This window comes from Aegilops tauschii, chromosome 1 (assembly GCF_002575655.3).
Source record: "Aegilops tauschii subsp. strangulata cultivar AL8/78 chromosome 1, Aet v6.0, whole genome shotgun sequence".
Taxonomy (NCBI): domain Eukaryota; kingdom Viridiplantae; phylum Streptophyta; class Magnoliopsida; order Poales; family Poaceae; genus Aegilops; species Aegilops tauschii.
In genome coordinates this window covers 319192961-319211974 of record NC_053035.3, presented here as the reverse complement: position 1 = coordinate 319211974, position 19014 = coordinate 319192961, and positions in this window count along the sequence as shown.

Genomic DNA, 19014 nt, shown 5'->3' with positions numbered 1-19014 from the left:
CCATCCTCGTGGGCCCCTCGTGGCTCCCCTGACCGACTTCTTTCGCCTATATATGTCCATATACCCTAAAACCATCGGGGAACAAAATAGATCGGGAGTTCCACCGTCGCAAGCCTCTGTAGCCACCAAAAAACCAATCGGGACCCTGTTCCAGCACCCTGACGGAGGGGGGGATCCCTCGCCGGTGGCCATCTTCATCATCCCGGCGCTCTCCATGACGTGGAGGGAGTAGTTCACCCTCGGGGCTGAGGGTATGTACCAGTAGCTATGTGTTTGATCTCTCTCTCTCGTGTTCTTGAGGTGATACGATCTTGATGTATCGCGAGCTTTGCTATTATAGTTGGATCTTATGATGTTTCTCCCCCTCTGCTCTCTCGTAATAGATTGAGTTTTCCCTTTGAAGTAACCTTATCGGATTGAGTCTTTAAGGATTTGAGAACACTTGATGTATGTGTTGCCGTGCTTATCTGTGGTGATAATGGGATATCACGTGATCCACTTGATGTATGTTTTGGTGATCAACTTGCGGATTCCGCCCATGAACCTATGCATAGGGGTTGGCACACGTTTTCATCTTGACTCTCTGGTAGAAACTTTGGGGCACTCTTTGAAGTACTTTGTGTTGGTTTGAATAGATGAATCTGAGATTGTGTGATGCATATCGTATAATCATACCCACGAATACTTGAGGTGACATTGGAGTATCTAGGTGACATTAGGGTTTTTGGTTGATATGTGTCTTAAGGTGTTATTCTAGTACGAACTCTTTAATAGATCGATCCGAAAGAATAACTTTGAGGTGGTTTCGTACCCTACAATAATCTCTTCATTTGTTCTCCGCTATTTGTGACTTTGGAGTGACTCTTTGTTGCATGTTGAGGGATAGTTATATGATCCAATTATGTTATTATTGTTGAGAGAACTTGCACTAGTGAAAGTATGAACCCTAGGCCTTGTTTCAACGCATTGCAATATCATTTGTGCTCACTTTTATCATTAGTTACCTTGCTGTTTTTATATTTTGAGATTACAAAAACCCATATCTACCATCCGTATTGCACTTGTATCACCATCTCTTCGCCGAACTAGTGCACCTATACAATTTACCATTGTATTGGGTGTGTTGGGGACACAAGAGACTCTTTGTTATTTGGTTGCAGGGTTGCTTGAGAGAGACCATCTTCATCCTGCGCCTCCCACGGATTGATAAACCTTAGGTCATCCACTTGAGGGAAATTTGCTACTGTCCTACAAACCTCTGCACTTGGAGGCCCAACAACGTCTACAAGAAGAAGGTTGCGTAGTAGACATCAAGCTCTTTTCTGGCGCCGTTGCCGGGGAGGTGAGTGCTTGAAGGTATATCTTTAGATCTTGCAATCGAATCTTTTTATTTCTTGTTTTATCACTAGTTTAGTCTATAAAAGAAAACTACAAAAAATGGAATTAAGGTTGCCTCATATGCTTCATCTTTTTAATATCTTTCGTGAAAATGATGGAAAGGAAAATTGTGCTCAAGTACTAGAAGAAGAATTGCATAGAATGCTTGGCATAATATATGTGAACGATGAGCATGATTTCAATGTTGTTAGTATGAATTCTATGAATATCCATGATGCTAATGATATGCAAAGCCACAAGCTTGGGGAAGCTATGTTTGATGAAGATGATATTTTTTGTCCCCCAAGTTTTGATGAGCAAATTTATTATGATGAAAGCATGCCTCCTATTTATGATGATTATTGTGATGACACGTATGCTATAAAGAATGAAGATAACCATGAAACTTGTCATCATGATTTTAATTTTCAATTGGATTATGCTTCACATGATAGTTATTTTGTTGAGTTTGCTCCCACTACTATTGATCAGAATAGATTTGCTTATGTGGAGAGTAATAAAAATTCTATGGTTGTAGATCATGAAAAGAATGCTTTATGTGATGGTTATATTGTTGAATTCATTCATGATTCTACTGAAAATTACTATGAGAGAGGATCATATGCTTCTACATATTGCAATAATATCATGTTTCCTCTCTATGTGTTGAAAATCTTGAAGCTATGCTTGTTTTTCCTTCCTATGCTAGATGATTCTTGCTCCAATAAGTTGTTTGTTCACAAATCCCTATTCATAGGAAGAGGGTTAGACTTAAATGTGCTAGTCATATTCTTCATGATGCTCCCGCTATGTTTCAATTCTTATCTTTTATGTGAGCATCATTGAAATCATCATGCCTAGCTAGGGGCGTTAAACGATAGTGCTTGTTGGGAGGCAACCCAATTTTATTTTAGTTTCTTGATTTTTGCTCCTGTTTATTAATAAATAAATCATCTAGCCTCTGGTTAGATGTGTTTTTATGTTTCAATTAGTGTTTGTGCCAAGTAAGACCTATAGGATCTTCTTGGATGATAATTATTTGATCTTGCTGAAAATTCCAGAAACTTTCTGTTCACGAAAACAATTGTTTAAAATCACCATAACGTGATAAAATACTGATTCCAATTGAAGCAGATCAATAATCAAATTATCTAGGCCGTCCTATTTTGGTAGAACTTTTTGAGTTCCAGAAGTTTGCATTAGTTACAGATTAGTACAGACTGTTCTGTTTTTGACAGATTCTGGTTTTCGTGTGTTGTTTGCTTATTTTGATGAATCTATGGCTAGTAAAATAGTTTATAAACCATAGAGAAATTGGAATACAGTAGATTTAACACCAATACAAATAAATAATGAGTTCATTACAGTACCTTGAAGTGGTGTTTTGTTTTCTTTCGCCAATGGAGCTCACGAGATCTTCTGTTAAGTTTTGTGTTGTGAAGTTTTCAAGTTTTGGGTAAAGATTCGATGGATTATGGAATAAGGAGTGGAAAGAGCCTAAGCTTGGGGATGCCCAAGGCACCCCAAGGTAATATTTAAGGACAACCAAAAGCCTAAGCTCTGGGATGCCCCGGATGGCATCCCCTCTTTCGTCTTCATTCATCGGTAACTTTACTTGGAGCTATATTTTTATTCACCACATGATATGTGTTTTGCTTGGAGCGTCATTTTATTTTCTTTTGTTTTGCTTGCTGTATGAATAAAATACCAAGATATGAAATTCTTAAATGAGAGAGAGTCTTCACATAGCTACATAATTATTTAACTACTCATTAATCTTCACTTATATCTTTTTGGAGTAGTTTGTCATTTACTCGTGTGCTTCACTTATATCCTATGAGTAAATGGTTGAAGGATTTGAATGTCATAAATCTGAAATTATATATGTTTCATATGCCTTTCCCATGGGGAGTAATGACTTTACATATAAGAAGTAGAGGTGGTAAATTTATTGAAGGTTAGCAAATATTGTATTGGTCACTTGAACAATTCATGAAAGAATATTGAAGGAAGAGAGATTTCACATATAAATATACTATCTTGGACATCTTCTATGATTGTGAGCCCCATTAATTATTTTCAAACCTGAGCAAATTAGTTGAAGTTGGACAAGGAAGACAACATAATGAGTTATGCTTGGGTATATTTGTATAGAAGTTATATTATTATGGATCCTCTAACATGTGGTGCTTGCTATTTAGAATCCTTTGCTAGCCAAAATATCTGTACTAAGCGGGAATACTGCTTGTGCATCCAAATTCCTTGAACCAAGTTTCTTCCATGAGTGTCCACCATATCTACATATATGCGGTATTTACCTGCCGTTCCAAGTAAATTTGCATGTGCCAAACTCTAAACCTTCAAATAATAATCTGTTTTGTATGCCCGAATCGCTCATGTAGCGAAAGGGGCTTTCAGTATCTTCCATGCTAGGTGGGTTATTCTCACGATGAGTGGACTCCGCTCATCATTCACGAGAAAATGGCTGGTAACTGGGATGCCCTGTCCTATGATCAAAAGATCAAAAACAAATTCGCAAATAATTTAAACAAAACTCCCCCAGGAATGTTGATAGTTGGACGACACCCGTTGTTTCGGACAAGCCATGGAGTGTGAATGTTGGTGGAGGGGGAGTAAAAAATTTACCTTTCTGCGTGGGAACCGCCTATGATGTATCTAGTATGGAAGATATTGGGAACTCTTGGTCGTTATGTTGGCAATGAAAGCATACCTCTCAAAATTATTTTCATCTCTATTTTTGCTTCGAGCTCTGGCACCTCTGCAAATCCCTGCTTCCCTCTGCGAAGGGCCTATCTTTTACTTTTATGCAAGAGTCAGTAGTATTCCTTCTCATTCCAACCTACTCTTTAGTTGGCAAGCATCATGTGATGGAAAGATCTAAGCATATATGGCCATTCAAATATATTTGATCATGAATTATTATTGTTGACAATTATCTATATGATAAATAAGTTGGGAGGCGAAACATTAAGCCCCTATCTTTCTCTGTGTTCGATGAATACTATTTGTTCTAAAAATATGCTTTGAGTGGTAACAATCGTGGAAGACTATATGATAGTTGAGTATGTGGGATTTGCTAAATCAAAGCTCTGACATAGACTCTTCCTGAAAATAAGATGAATTGTAATTGTTTGATGACTAATAACACGGTTTGTTAGTTTTCAAGAAAGTTTATGATCTATACTTTAACATGTGAATAGTTTGTTACTTGATCATGCAAAGTTTTATGATATGAGCTACTGTTATGACATATAATATGCTAGAAAAGGTGATTGAAATTATCATTGATCAAACTTGTGCACCTGCTAGCATTCACACTTCATAAATTCTTTCTTTTATCATTTACCTACTCGAGGACGAGCAGGAATTAAGCTTGGGGATGCTGATACGTCTCCAACGTATCTATAATTTATGAAGTATTCATGCTATTATATTATCCATCTTGGATGTTTAATGGGCTTTACTATGCACTTTTATATTATTTTTGGGACTAACTTCTTAACCCAGAGCCCAGTGCCAGTTTCTATTTTTCTCCTTGTTTCAGTGTTTCGCAGAAAAGGAATATCAAACGGAGTCCAAACGGAATGAAACCTTCGGGAGAGTTATTTTTGGAAAGGAAGCAATCCAGAAGACTTGGAGTGTACGTAAGGAAAGCAACGAGGAAGGCACGAGGCAGGGGGCGCGCCCACCCCCTGGGCGCGCCCTCCACCCTCGTGGGCCCCTCGTGGCTCCCCTGACCGACTTCTTTCGCCTATATATGTCCATATACCCTAAAACCATCAGGGAACAGAATAGATCGGGAGTTACGCCGCCGCAAGCCTCTGTAGCCACAAAAAAACAAATCGGGACCCTGTTCCGGCACCCTGCCGGGCGGGGGGGGGGATCCCTCACCGGTGGCCATCTTGATCATCCCGGCGCTCTCCACGATGAGGAGGGAGTAGTTCACCCTCGGGGCTGAGGGTATGTACCAGTAGCTATGTGTTTGTTCTCTCTCTCTCGTGTTCTTGAGGTGATACGATCTTGATGTATCGCGAGCTTTGCTATTATAGTTGGATCTTATGATGTTTCTCCCCTCTGCTCTCTCGTAATGGATTGAGTTTTCCCTTTGAAGTAATCTTATTGGATTGAGTCTTTAAGGATTTGAGAACACTTGATGTATGTGTTGCTGTGCTTATCTGTGGTGACAATGGGATATCACGTGATCCACTTGATGTATGTTTTGGTGATCAACTTGCGGGTTCTGCCCATGAACCTATGCATAGGGGTTGGCACACGTTTTCGTCTTGACTCTCCGGTAGAAACTTTGGGGCACTCTTTGAAGTACTTTGTGTTGGTTTGAATAGATGAATCTGAGATCGTGTGATGCATATCGTATAATCATACCCATGGATACTTGAGGTGACATTGGAGTATCTAGGTGACATTAGGGTTTTTGGTTGATATGTGTCTTAAGGTGTTATTCTAGTACGAACTCTTGAATAGATCGATTCGAAAGAATAACTTTGAGGTGGTTTCGTACCCTACAATAATCTCTTCGTTTGTTCTCCGCTATTAGTGACTTTGGAGTGACTCTTTGTTGCATGTTGAGGGATAGTTATATGATCCAATTATGTTATTATTGTTGAGAGAACTTGCACTAGTGAAAGTATGAACCCCAGGCCTTGCTTCAACACATTGCAATATCGTTTGTGCTCACTTTTATCATTAGTTACCTTGCTGTTTTTATATTTTCAGATTACAAAAACCCATATCTACCATCCATATTGCACTTGTATCACCATCTCTTCGCCGAACTAGTGCACCTATACAATTTACCATTGTATTGGGTGTGTTGGGGACACAAGAGACTCTTTGTTATTTGGTTGCAGGGTTGCTTGAGAGAGACCATCTTCATCCTACGCCTCCCACGGATAGATAAACCTTAGGTCATCCACTTGAGGGAAATTTGCTACTGTCCTACAAACCTCTGCACTTGGAGGCCCAACAACGTCTACAAGAAGAAGGTTGCGTAGTAGACATCAACCACCGCTGGACTTGTGATGAGTTTTTGGTCCGGAGCGATACTACCACTGTAGTAGCCGCGGTAGTACTGCTCTGGAGCGGTAGTAAAAAATTACATCCGCTCCTGTCCGCGGTAGTACCGCTGCAGCCTTTTCAGAACACCAAAACTGCCACAACTTCTGCAAACGGACTCCGAATTCAACGAAACCAAGTTTGTTGGAAAGCTAGCGACAAGGGCTAACAAAATCTTGATAGAACTAACAATAAGAAGGAAATTAGAAAAGGACCAAGAGAAAATGGTGAGAACCATTCCTCGAAAAAGACCGGTAAAACCTCCAACACCGAAAACGCGATAGGAGAAGCATATGATATCCGTTTTTGATGTACTAGAGCTTGTCACGAAGATAACCACAAGCTCTAAAACCTCAAAATAAAATAAAAATAAGAATCAATAAAGATGATGCAAGGATGCAATGGTTTTAGCTCCCGACAAATGATACGATCACGCTACTCACTTGAGAGCCCCCCTTGATAGTACGGCTATCGATCCTATAACCCGGTCTCCAAACTATCACCATGAGACCAGTAAAATATAAAACCTATCAAGGGCAAACCTTTGCCTTTCATGAAGTCCACTTGAGCTAGATGATGACGATCTTGACTCCCTCAAGTTGGACCACCTTTTTTGATTCTGCTGGGTCGATGAAGACTAGATGATTGCTCCCCCATACTCCACTATGGGTGAGCCACTCTTCGGCACAACTCCATTTACACCACAATGGATGGCAAGCATCAAGCACTTGATCTCTTCGTGATGCTCCACTTGAACTTGCACACGGAATTCTTGATGACGATCACCACGTGATGTCATCCTCTCCATTGGTTGAGTGATATCTTCCTCTTGACGCAAGCCCATGAACATGTACCTAACCCCACATAGAACTCTCACATAGACCATGGGTTAGTACACAAAGCACAATGGACAATGCTTACCATACCATGGGATCACTTGATCCCACTCGGTGTATCTTCTACGCTTTGTGTGATGATCAACTTGAATCACTCTCTGTACATAGTCTTGATCAACCTTGACTCGCTTACCATACCATGAGATCACTTGATCCCACTCGGTGTATCTTCTATGCTTTGTGTGATGATCAACTTGAATCACTCTCTGTACATAGTCTTGATCAACCTTGACTCTTTCCAACTCTATGACCAATCTTTGGTTAATTCCTTAATACCACCTTGGTCAACTCATAAACTCCTTGAAACCAACACCTGTACTTCAAGAAATGCCTATGGACAAATCCTTCAAATATAACTCAATGCAACCATTAGTCCATAGAGAATGTCATCAATTACCAAAACCACACATGGGGCACCGCATGTCCTTTCACCTTCTAACGCAATCAATTCTTCCTCTGATAGTTTCTTTCCACCCCCTGGTTTTGAGGAAAAAGGGAAATATCTTAATACTAAAGGAATTGGATTGAAAGATGTCTCTGAACCTGTGATGCAACTTATGGTTACAGGAGATATCCATAAGCCAGATCCAGTTGACATGGAGGCACTTGGAGCAGAGGGGTTGGGGATCTGGAAGAATAACTTTGCTCCAAAGGAGACTTTTGAGAAGGTAACCCAAGTTCCTATTGATTGGGTAAATTTTGTGATCATGGCTCTTTTAAATCCTGAGAAATTTGAGTGGGTAAAAGGTTTTCTGAACTATGAAATGTGGAAGATTATTGCAAATGGAAGCAAATTGCACCATATACCCTTTATGATCCCTGCTAAATGCATAGCAAGCACAGTTCCTAAATGTCATTTTTAACTGATTCTGAAGGAAGCTCTAATAATGTTGACAGTTTTAACACCCCCCTAGTAAAACTTCTGTTACTATGGAACAGTGGAATGAATTGGAGCATTGGAAGGAAGGAGTTCAAGCCTCTACCACTAGTGCCATGCATATTAAGAGGAAGAGGATGGAAAAGGCACCTTTAGTGGTCACTGAGGTAAGAAGAAGCATGAGAATTCATGATTTACAAAAAAGGGTTTAAGAAGAAAGGCTGTTCCAACAAGAATTGTATGGTCTGTCATGTTGATCCTCCAGTCTTAGATGGAAAGATTATTAAAAACTTGAATACCTCTTTCTGTAAGGTACCTAAAAAGGACACCACTCTGGACATCCTAAAGACAAAAAAGAAGAAGAGCAGCAAAGAAGCTCCAGGGGGACAGAAGAAAGGAGAGGAATGAAGATGCTGCAAAAGGCCCACTATAGAAGGTCACCTAGAAGATCTGTAATATCTTTAAGAACAGTGGATACTTTTGATTTTGCAGAAGGGGACTTAATGTATCTGAAATTCTAATGTTGAATGGCACTACTATGTTAAAGTGGAGTGGAAGTTCTATTTTGTACTTATGTGCAAGTGGGTTTTGGATTTCATCTGGAATGCATTCTATTGGATGTTTGGGAAGCATTTTATCATTTCCCTTTGTATTGTGCTTATTCACATGGAAGCAATACCTTCTCTCAAGTTGTTTTTACCAGAGAAAATACTCACACATGCGAAATGAATAAACAATGGAATATATTAAATTGGAATATTAGGGGATTGGGAGAGAAAGCAAAATGGTTGGCTTTGCATAATAAAACTGAAGAATCCCAATGTGACATTCTTTGTTTACAAGAAACAAAAAAAGAGGATATGGACATAAGGTTCCTTACAAAGTTCTGCCCAAAAAGGATAAATAAGTTTGAGTATGTGCCATCAATTGGGGCCTCTGGTGGAATTCTAGTTGCTTGGAATGATAATCAATTTAGAGGAGAGGTGGTCTTTGCTAGCTCTTTTGCTCTGTCGCTGAAATTTCCTGCCCATCAAAGTAATAATTCCTGGTATCTAACAAATGCCTATGGACCATGTCAAGGAATTGAAAGAGATGATTTTGTGCATTGGATTAAAAACATTCAAATGCCAGAGATATTGGATAATCATGGGTGACTTCAACTACATCAGATATCCTTCTAACAGAAATAAGGCAGGGGGAATTTATCAGGACATGATAGACCTTAATGAAGCAATAAATGTTTTGGGACTGGTGGAAATTCCACTTAAAGGGAGACAATTTACCTGGAGTAACATGCAAGAAGCCCCTCTTCTGGAAAAATTAGATTGGTGTTTTTCTTCTGAGGCCTGGACACTGAATTATCCAACACTTTGGCTAGATGCCTGGTGTGACGCCCGGATAATTAAGCTACAGTAATTCTCTGCTAATGATGCCACGTCACCACGGTTACTGTTGTTAACCTCACGTTAGTTCAAAACGGATTCAAAATTCAAATTCAAAATATGACAAACAACAAAAGTTTTCGAACATCAAAACTAAATTGTCCGGGTTGTGTCAAATAATGCATAGGTAATTATGATGGAGAAACCACATTTTTGTAAAATGTTTAAATGCTCTAAATTAACCAAAACAACTACTAGAACAATTAATTAAATACCTTTTCAAGTTATAAGATTACAAACTGTTTTTTTAATGCCTAACTAGTATTGGCAATGGTATAACTAGTAACACTACATTAGGTGTTGTTTTATAGTGAACAAAACTAAAATGAATAGTAAATAAAATAGAAAAACTAATTAATAGGAAAAATAAAACAAAAGAAACAAAAAAAGGAGAACCCCCCCTCATCACGGCCCACTAACCCAGCTGGCCGGCCAGCCCACTAGCCCAGGCCGACCCCCACTCCCCCATAACCCCGCTAAACCGAAACCCTAACCAACCCATCGCCTCACTCCCCCCCCCACGTTCGCCTCCCCTCCCGATCCGATCTGGATCGGGGCTCGATCCACGCCACCGCCCGGAGCCCCCCCCCCCGCCTGAGGACCCCGACGCCCTCTGCCTTGCTTCCTCATCTCTCTCCCTGCCCGATCTGCATCGGGGCAGCCTCCCCGATCCCATCTCCCCGCCGGACCGCCGTCGCCACGCTCGCCCCGGACGTCGTCGTCTCCACCACCACCGTCTTCACCATCGTCCTCATCTCCGCCTCACGTCGGCCGCGCCGTCCCGCTCCACCAACCGTCTACTGCGAGCCTCGCCGCCCAACTCCCCTGCAACGGGGGTGAGAACACCATTTCCCCCTGATTCCTTTTCCTCGTCGTCCCGCACGTCCTCGCCCATGGTCGCTGTCGGTGTCAAAACCGGCAGATCTGGGGTAGGGGGTCCCGAACTGTGCGTCTAAGGCGGATGGTAACAGGAGGCGGGGGACACAATGTTTACCCAGGTTCGGGCCCTCTCGATGGAGGTAATACCCTACTTCCTACTTGATTGATCTTGATGATATGAGTAGTACAAGAGTTGATCTACCACGAGATCTTAGAGGCTAAACCCTAGAAGCTAGCCTATGGTATGATTGTTGTTGTCCTACGGACTAAACCCTCCGGTTTATATAGACACTGGAGGGGGCTAGGGTTACACAGAGTCGGTTACAAGGGAGGAGATCTACATATCCGTATTGCCAAGCTTGCCTTCCACGCCAAGGAGAGTCCCATCCGGACACGGGACGAGGTATTCAATCTTGTATCTTCATAGTCCAAAAGTTCGGCCAAAGGATATAGTCCGGCTGTCCGAGGACCCCCTAATCCAGGACTCCCTCAGTAGCCCCTGAACCAGGCTTCAATGACGATGAGTCCGGCGTGCAGATTGTCTTCGGCATTGCAAGGCGGGTTCCTCCTCCGAATACTCCATAGAAGATTTTGAACACAAGGATAGTGTCCGGCTCTGCAAAACAAATTCCACATATCACCGTAGAGAGAATAATATTTCCACAAATCTAATCTGCTTACGCATTTTGCAGCATGACATCACACCACGGCCCGGTCATTATTCGAACCGTTTTTCACAACCAGCCACTACACATATTGCGAGGCGGTTTCCTTGGCACGTCTTGTTGAAGCAGAGATCGTGTCCCCTTATCACGGGATTCTCATCAAATACGGGTATGGGTAACCCAACCGCGCCATCAATTACGGCGCTTGGGGAATAAGCGAGTTTACCAGGTAGGTGGGGAGGCGTATAGCTTCTTCCGCCCTTATAAAGGGACAAGGATTCACCCTTTTCACCCACGCCTTCTTCCTCCTTGCTCATCCATTCTTGCGCACTCGAGCTCTAGCGCCCAAGTTCGCGTTTTTCTCCTCAAACCACTCCAAGCATGTCCGGAGCGGGAGGCAAGTGGATGGTCTCCTCCATTACGGAGGAGAACATCACAAAGCTGCGAGGAGCCGGATATCTGGCCGCGGATATCGTGCACCGGCTGCCAGATGCGGGGCAGATCATCCCTACTCCAGAACCCCATGAGAGGGTGGTTTTCCTTACCCACTTCATCCGCGGACTGGGATTTCCCCTCCACCAGTTTGTCCGCGGGCTCATGTTCTACTACGGGCTGGACTTTCATGATCTGGCCCCCAATTTCATCCTCAACATCTCGGCGTTTATCGTCGTGTGTGAGGCCTTCCTCCGCATCAAGCCCCACTTCGGCCTGTGGCTGAAGACCTTCAATGTTACACCGAAGGTGGTGGTCGGCCAGCAAGCGGAGTGCGGAGGCGCCATGGTGGGCAAAATGCCCAACGTCACCTGGCTCGAAGGCTCCTATGTGGAGACCATAAAGGGGTGGCAATCGGGGTGGTTCTACATCACCGAGCCGCGCGACACCAACTGTGTGGCGGCCCCCAAATTTCGATCCGGAATCCCCATGCGGCTTACCTCCTGGAAAGAGAAGGGCCTGTTTCGGGGTTCCCCGGTAGAGCTGACCGGACTCCAGACATGCATCAAAAACATGATGAGCAAGAAAATCAAGCTCGCAACGTGGTCCAAGTCATGCTCTTCCGCCGGATCCTCCCGTGTCCAAGACGGGCATTAAATTTGTGGGAGTTCGACCCGGCTGAGCACCAGACGCTGCGAGAGCTCTTCGACACGATGCACAAGGACGTTTGGAAGGTGCTGTTTAAGGGTGCCGAGGTACCTCCTCCCCTTACCGAGGACCGCGGACTCAGCGCAAAGCACCCCACTAATCCGGTAAGTCTTTTATATCTTATAAGATGTTCATTTCCCCAGTATAACCATGCGCGGAATCTAAGCCTCCACGCCGTTTAACAGGACTGGGTAGTGACAGCGGAGCGGATCGATTGTCCGGCTCCCCTGCCCGAAGATCCAGCAGATGCCCTCCTAACGGAGATGCTGGTTCCGGCACCTTATGAGGTGCCGGAGAAGAAGGCCAAGAAGAAGGCCACGGGGACCAGGAAGGGTCTCCGGCGCAAGGTTATATCGGACTCATCGTCCGAAAGCACCGAGGCGCACTCCTCCCACGAAAACGAGGAGGAGGAAGAGAAAAGTTCTCCCCCCCCAGCCGGGGGAGACAAGAAAAGGAAGGCCGCCCCGTCCGGGGCGGCCGAAGGGTCCAAGAAGGGAAGAACCCTCCTTCCGGACAACTCCACCACCGCCACCTTCAGCGAAGAGGAGTGGTTGCCCAAGGACAAGCCCCTGGCGAAGTCGTAAGTATCCGGATACCATAATAGTTTTGGTATGTTTCATTTTATTGCTCCTTATCATGCCGAACATGATCATGCAGTCCCTCCAAGGCCCATATTGACATATCCTTTTCGGATGGGTCTTTGGATCCGTTGGCGATGAACAGCGATTCACTCCCGACCGCCACCTCCCCCCGCCCTACGGACGACGCCGAGGTGTTGTCTCGAAGGGTACTAGCTCAAGGGGAGATAGTCTTGGAGGCGCTCCAAGGCGACATCCCGGACACTGGGCGCATGGGGAACAAGACTCCCAAGGGCTCCAATGGCGGGGGCAACAAGTTTGGCTCCCAGCCGAATACTGTGCCGGAACCTCCAGTGGTTCCGGACTCCGTCGGGCGACCCCTCGCTAAGGGGGGCGAGCCGTTTGTGCCGATCACCTCTGTCCATCCAGAGGCATCAGACAACTTGTTGGAAGCGCTTTGCGGCGCTTCCATTGATGAAGAGCACCGTACTATCATGAGTGCGGTGGTCAAGAAGGTTCAGTCCGCCAAAAGCGGACTGACCGAAGCCTGTGCCAGCCTCCTAACAGGCTTTGAGGTAAGTAATCAAATTATAAGAAAATATTATGTCATAGACTGTAGCCCCTGATGCTCTGTTTGGCGTTCGTGAAGAAAAGCCAAATAGAGGATCAAATAATAATCGCAGGAGTCTAATCATAATATGTCTATGTGCATATGCAGGCTTCACTGCTGGCCGCTGCTGCACGTACTGCGGAGGTCGCCGCACTGAAGCGGGACCTTGAGCGGTCCAAGGAAGAGCTCGGCCTTACCAAGAGGCAGCTCGAAGAGAACAAAGGTAAGTGATACCACGTGTGTATATTGATAAGAAAAAACAAGGGTGGTTGCTTAGATCATAGGATCATCATGAATTTTGCTAGGGGCCACAACCGAAGTGGCGACCCTGAAGAAGGCGCTGTCCGAGGCCGAGGACAAGGCGGCCAAGGAGCGCATCGAGTGAGAGAAACAAGAGGCCCGAGTAGGCGAGGTGCAGCAAGAGCTCCAGGCCCTCGTCCAAAAGCATGAGTCCTTGGAGTGTGACTCTAAGACGCAAGGGTCCGAGCTTGCGAAGGCCCTCGAAAGCGCACAACATCCCAAGGCCGAAGGGTCCAAGAAGGGAAGAACCCTCCTTCCGGACAACTCCACCACCACCGCCTTCAGCGAAGAGGAGTGGTTGCCCAGGGACAAGCCCCTGGCGAAGTCGTAAGTATCCGGATACCATAATAGTTTTGGTATGTTTCATTTTATTGCTCCTTATCATGTCGAACATGATCATGCAGTCCCTCCAAGGCCCATATTGACGTATCCTCTTCAGATGGGTCTTTGGATCCGTTGGCGATGAACAGCGATTCACTCCTGACCGCCACCTCCCCCCGCCCTACGGACGACGCCGAGGTGTTGTCTCGAAGGGTAGTAGCTCAAGGGGAGATAGTCTTGGAAGCACCCCAAGGCGACATCCCGGACACTGGGCGCATGGGGAACAAGACTCCCAAGGGCTCCAATGGCGGGGGCAACAAGTTTGGCTCCCAGCCGAATACTGTGCCGGAACCTCCAGTGGTTCCGGACTCCGTCGGGCGACCCCTCGCTAAGGGGGGCGAGCCGTCTGTGCTGATGACCTCTGTCCATCCAGAGGCATCGGACAACTTGCTGGAAGCGCTTCGCGGCGCTTCCATTGATGAAGAGCACCGTACTATCATGAGTGCGGTGGTCAAGAAGGTTCAGTCCACCAAAAGCGGACTGACCGAAGCCTGTGCCAGCCTCCTAACAGGCTTTGAGGTAAGTAATCAAATTATAAGAAAATATTATGTCATAGACAGTAGCCCCTGATGCTCTGTTTGGCGTTCGCGAAGAAAAGCCAAATAGAGGATCAAATAATAATCGCAGGAGTCTAATGATAATATGTCTATGTGCATATGCAGGCTTCACTGCTGGCCGCTACCGCACGTACTGCGGAGGTCGCCGCACTGAAGCGGGACCTTGAGCGGTCCAAGGAAGAGCTCGGCCTTACCAAGAGGCAGCTCGAAGAGAACAAAGGTAAGTGATACCCCGTCTGTATATTGATAAGAAAAAACAAGGGTGGTTGCTTAGATCATAGGATCGTCATGAATTTTGCTAGGGGCCACGACCGAAGTGGCGACCCTGAAGAAGGCGCTGTCCGAGGCCGAGGACAAGGCGGCCAAGGAGCGCATCGAGCGAGAGAAACAAGAGGCCCGAGTAGGCGAGGTGCAGCAAGAGCTCCAGGCCCTCGTCCAAAAGCATGAGTCCTTGGAGCATGACTCTAAGACGCAAGGGTCCGAGCTTGCGAAGGCCCTCGAGAGCGCACAACATGCCAAGGCCGAAGGGTCCAAGAAGGGAAGAACCCTCCTTCCAGACAACTCCACCACCACCGCCTTCAGCGAAGAGGAGTGGTTGCCCAGGGACAAGCCCCTGGCAAAGTCGTAAGTATCCGGATACCATAATAGTTTTGGTATGTTTCATTTTATTGCTCCTTATCATGCCGAACATGATCATGCAGTCCCTCCAAGGCCCATATTGACGTATCCTCTTCGGATGGGTCTTTGGATCTGTTGGCGATGAACAACGATTCACTCCCGACCGCCACCTCCCCCCGCCCTATGGATGACGCCGAGGTGTTGTCTCGAAGGGTAGTAGCACAAGGGGAGATAGTCTTGGAGGCGCCCCAAGGCGACATCCCGGACACTGGGCGCATGGGGAACAAGACTCCCAAGGGCTCCAATGGCGGGGGCAACAAGTTTGGCTCCCATCCGAATACTGTGCCGGAACCTCCAGTGGTTCTGGACTCCGTCAGGCGACCCCTCGCTAAGGGGGGCGAGCCGTCTGTGCCGATGACCTCTGTCCATCCAGAGGCATCAGACAACTTGCTGGAAGCGCTTCGCGGCACTTCCATTGATGAAGAGCACCGTACTATCATGAGTACGGTGGTCAAGAAGGTTCAGTCCGCCAAAAGCGGACTGACCGAAGCCTGTGCCAGTGTAGCGACCAGACCTCAAATAGTCTGTGCTGCTGTGCACCAGTGTCATCCCTGGATCAGTAATGCTGACACGCACAGTACAAATGGAGGATTTATAACAGAGTAGCAATCACACACTTATTACATCGAATATCTCAAAAGAGAATAAGTATGATAAATATGGCTTAAGGCCATCTAATACGATAACAACGAAAGGCTTGGAAGATAAGTGAGTCCATCAACTCCAACGGCATCACTGAGTATAAGACCACGACCTAAGGCACCTTACTCATCGTCTGAAAAGTCTGCAACACGAAACGTTGCAGCCCGAAAATGGGTCAGCTCATGGAATATGCTGGCAATGTAACACATAGAGAGTAATGAACATAATAATGCTATACTACATGCATATATGGCTGGTGGAAAGCTCTATGGTTATAGTTTTGCGAAAAGCCAATTTTTCCCTACTGCAAAGGAGTAAATTTTATTTAACTATCATGGTGGTTGTTAAACATTGAGAATGGTTGACAGCATTCTCAATCCCAATTAAGTACCATCATTAACCCATCAAAATTAATTAAAGTAACATGGTGATGAGATTCACATGATAATCCAAGTACTAGATACTCATGTTGTCCATAACTGGGGACACGTCTAACCATGATTAGTTTGTACACTCTGCAGAGGTTTGTGCACTTTTCCCACAAGACTCGATCGCCTCCGCTTGATTCTCGCACTACATGATGTTTGAGAAACGGATGACCGAGACACAGTCTTTCAGAAGTGTTTGCACCTTACGATGTGATAGACCGTACCACCTACATCCCCTACATCTGCTAGTCTACCACTGTAAGAGTTCACACAACTTAATCAACTATGCTAGAGCCCATAATAGCTTGCGGCTACACACGGAAGTTTCTAGCATGAATAATCTCATGATCCCTTTGAACCTGGGTGGCGGTCCAAAAGAAAAAGAGGCAATCCTGGAATACCCAGGTACCTCAATCCACCCAGAGGTGAGTTTTAGTTGCCACCTTAAGTAAACCATTAATTAACAATCTCACATCTGTCGTGAATATCTCTCAAACCCGATCCACGTCTACGAGCATAGCATGGCAATATAAGCAAACGTAGAAGTAACTCCCAACGGTTTGATAAATAAAACAGGTAATAGGTACTACCTCAACTACTTCCCAATACCCACAATTTAATTAGATCCTAATCATGCAATGTTTGAGGATTGATCTAATGCAATAAAACTGGGTACGGAAAAGTATGATCAAAATGTTACTTGCCTTGCTGATGATCCGCGAAACCTAGAGACTCGAAGTAACAAGCGGCGCACTCCGGGTACTCTATCGCAAACAAACAAGCAAACAATAAGTACTCATCTAATGGACAGGTAAAACTCGAATAAAAGATCCAACCAGAAGGTTCAACTTAAGAACTCCGGTTTGCAAAAAAGAATCAAATCGAACGAAGCAACGAAAGTCAAACGGCGAAAGAAACAAGCTTCGTTTACTAATCTGGATCTAGGTCAAATTTTACAGTAGCAAAAACCTGTTTGAGTAGGTTAAACGGAAAGAGAATTTTGAGACGAAACTCTAGGCGCTTGAATCGCCTGATTCCGATAAACGAGCGAAAGATTAAACGAAAACGAAGATCTGATCAGAAAATCGAGATCTGGAATAATCGCGGAAAAATCCGATGAAAAAGAAAACTGACGAACAGTTAAACGAACGGACGTTCGTTAACAGCGAAAATCCGACGAACACGTTCGTTAAAACGAACGGGTCGGTGAACGTTCACTAGGTAATAAAACCAAAAAAACCGATCTGAAAAAAAACAAAAACTAGGGTTTAGAAAAAAAAACGAACGATTTTTTTTAGAAAACCGGCAAGGCGGCGGCGGCTCGGTACCTCGTCGGGACGGGCTCCGGCGGGACTCCGGCGGGGCGGAGGGGCGACGGCGGGGCTCGGGCGGGGCTCGGGCTCGGCTGCGGGGCGGCGGCAGCGCGGCTGCGGGGCGGTGGCGGGGCGACGGGCAAGCGGCGGCGGCGCGGCGGCGGGTGCGGGCTGGGGCGGGGCTCGGGGTGAGGGGAGAGGGGCGGCGGCGGCTTATAAGAGAGGGGGGCTGGTGGCGTGGGGGTGGGGGCAAGGCGGCGGCGGCCGTGCTCGGGGCGGACTCGGGCGCGGCGGCGGCGTCGTGCGCGCGAGGGAGACGAGGGAGGTGGGCCGGCCGGCTCGGCTGGGCCTCGGCCCGGTCGGGCGCGGGGTTTTTTTTTAAAACATTACGCCGAATCTAAAAAAATCGCACAAAAATAAATAAAAATCCAAAAATGATAAAACAAATTTTCCCCGTCTAATAAAAATAATTAGAACAAGGTGAACATTTTTTATTGGCCAAAAATGCAGTTTTGAAAACGTGCAATTTTTTTAATGCAAGTAAAATTGCAAATAAAATCCGAATAAAGTCCAATATATATTTTAATATTTTTCCTCCAATATTTCCAATTGTTTTGGAGAAGTCATATTTTCTCCTCTCATTTTTTTGAATATGAAATATCTTTCGGAGAGAAAATAATTAAAACCAAAATCCTCGTTTTATTATTTGATAAAAAATCAAATATGAAAAATCGGGAAAATCCCCAACTCTCTCCGAGGGTCCTTGAGTTGCTTAGGATTTATCGAGGATTTGCCAAAATGCAATAAAATATGCTATGCAATGATGATCTATTGTATAACATTCCAAATTGGAAATTTGGGATGTTACAAACCTACCCCCCTTAAGATGAATCTCGCCCTCGAGATTCGGGTTGGCTAGAAAATAGGTGAGAGTGGTCCTTCCGTAGATCTTCCTCTCGCTCCCAGGTGGCTTCATCTTCCGTATGGTGACTCCACTGGACTTTGCAAAGCTTGATAACCTTACTGCGGGTAACTCGGCTGGCATACTCAAGAATCTTAACTGGTTTCTCCACATAGGTCAAATCACTTTCCAGCTGAATCGCTTCCATTGGCACTGTATCTCTCAGTGGTATCTCAGCCATCTCTGCGTGGCACTT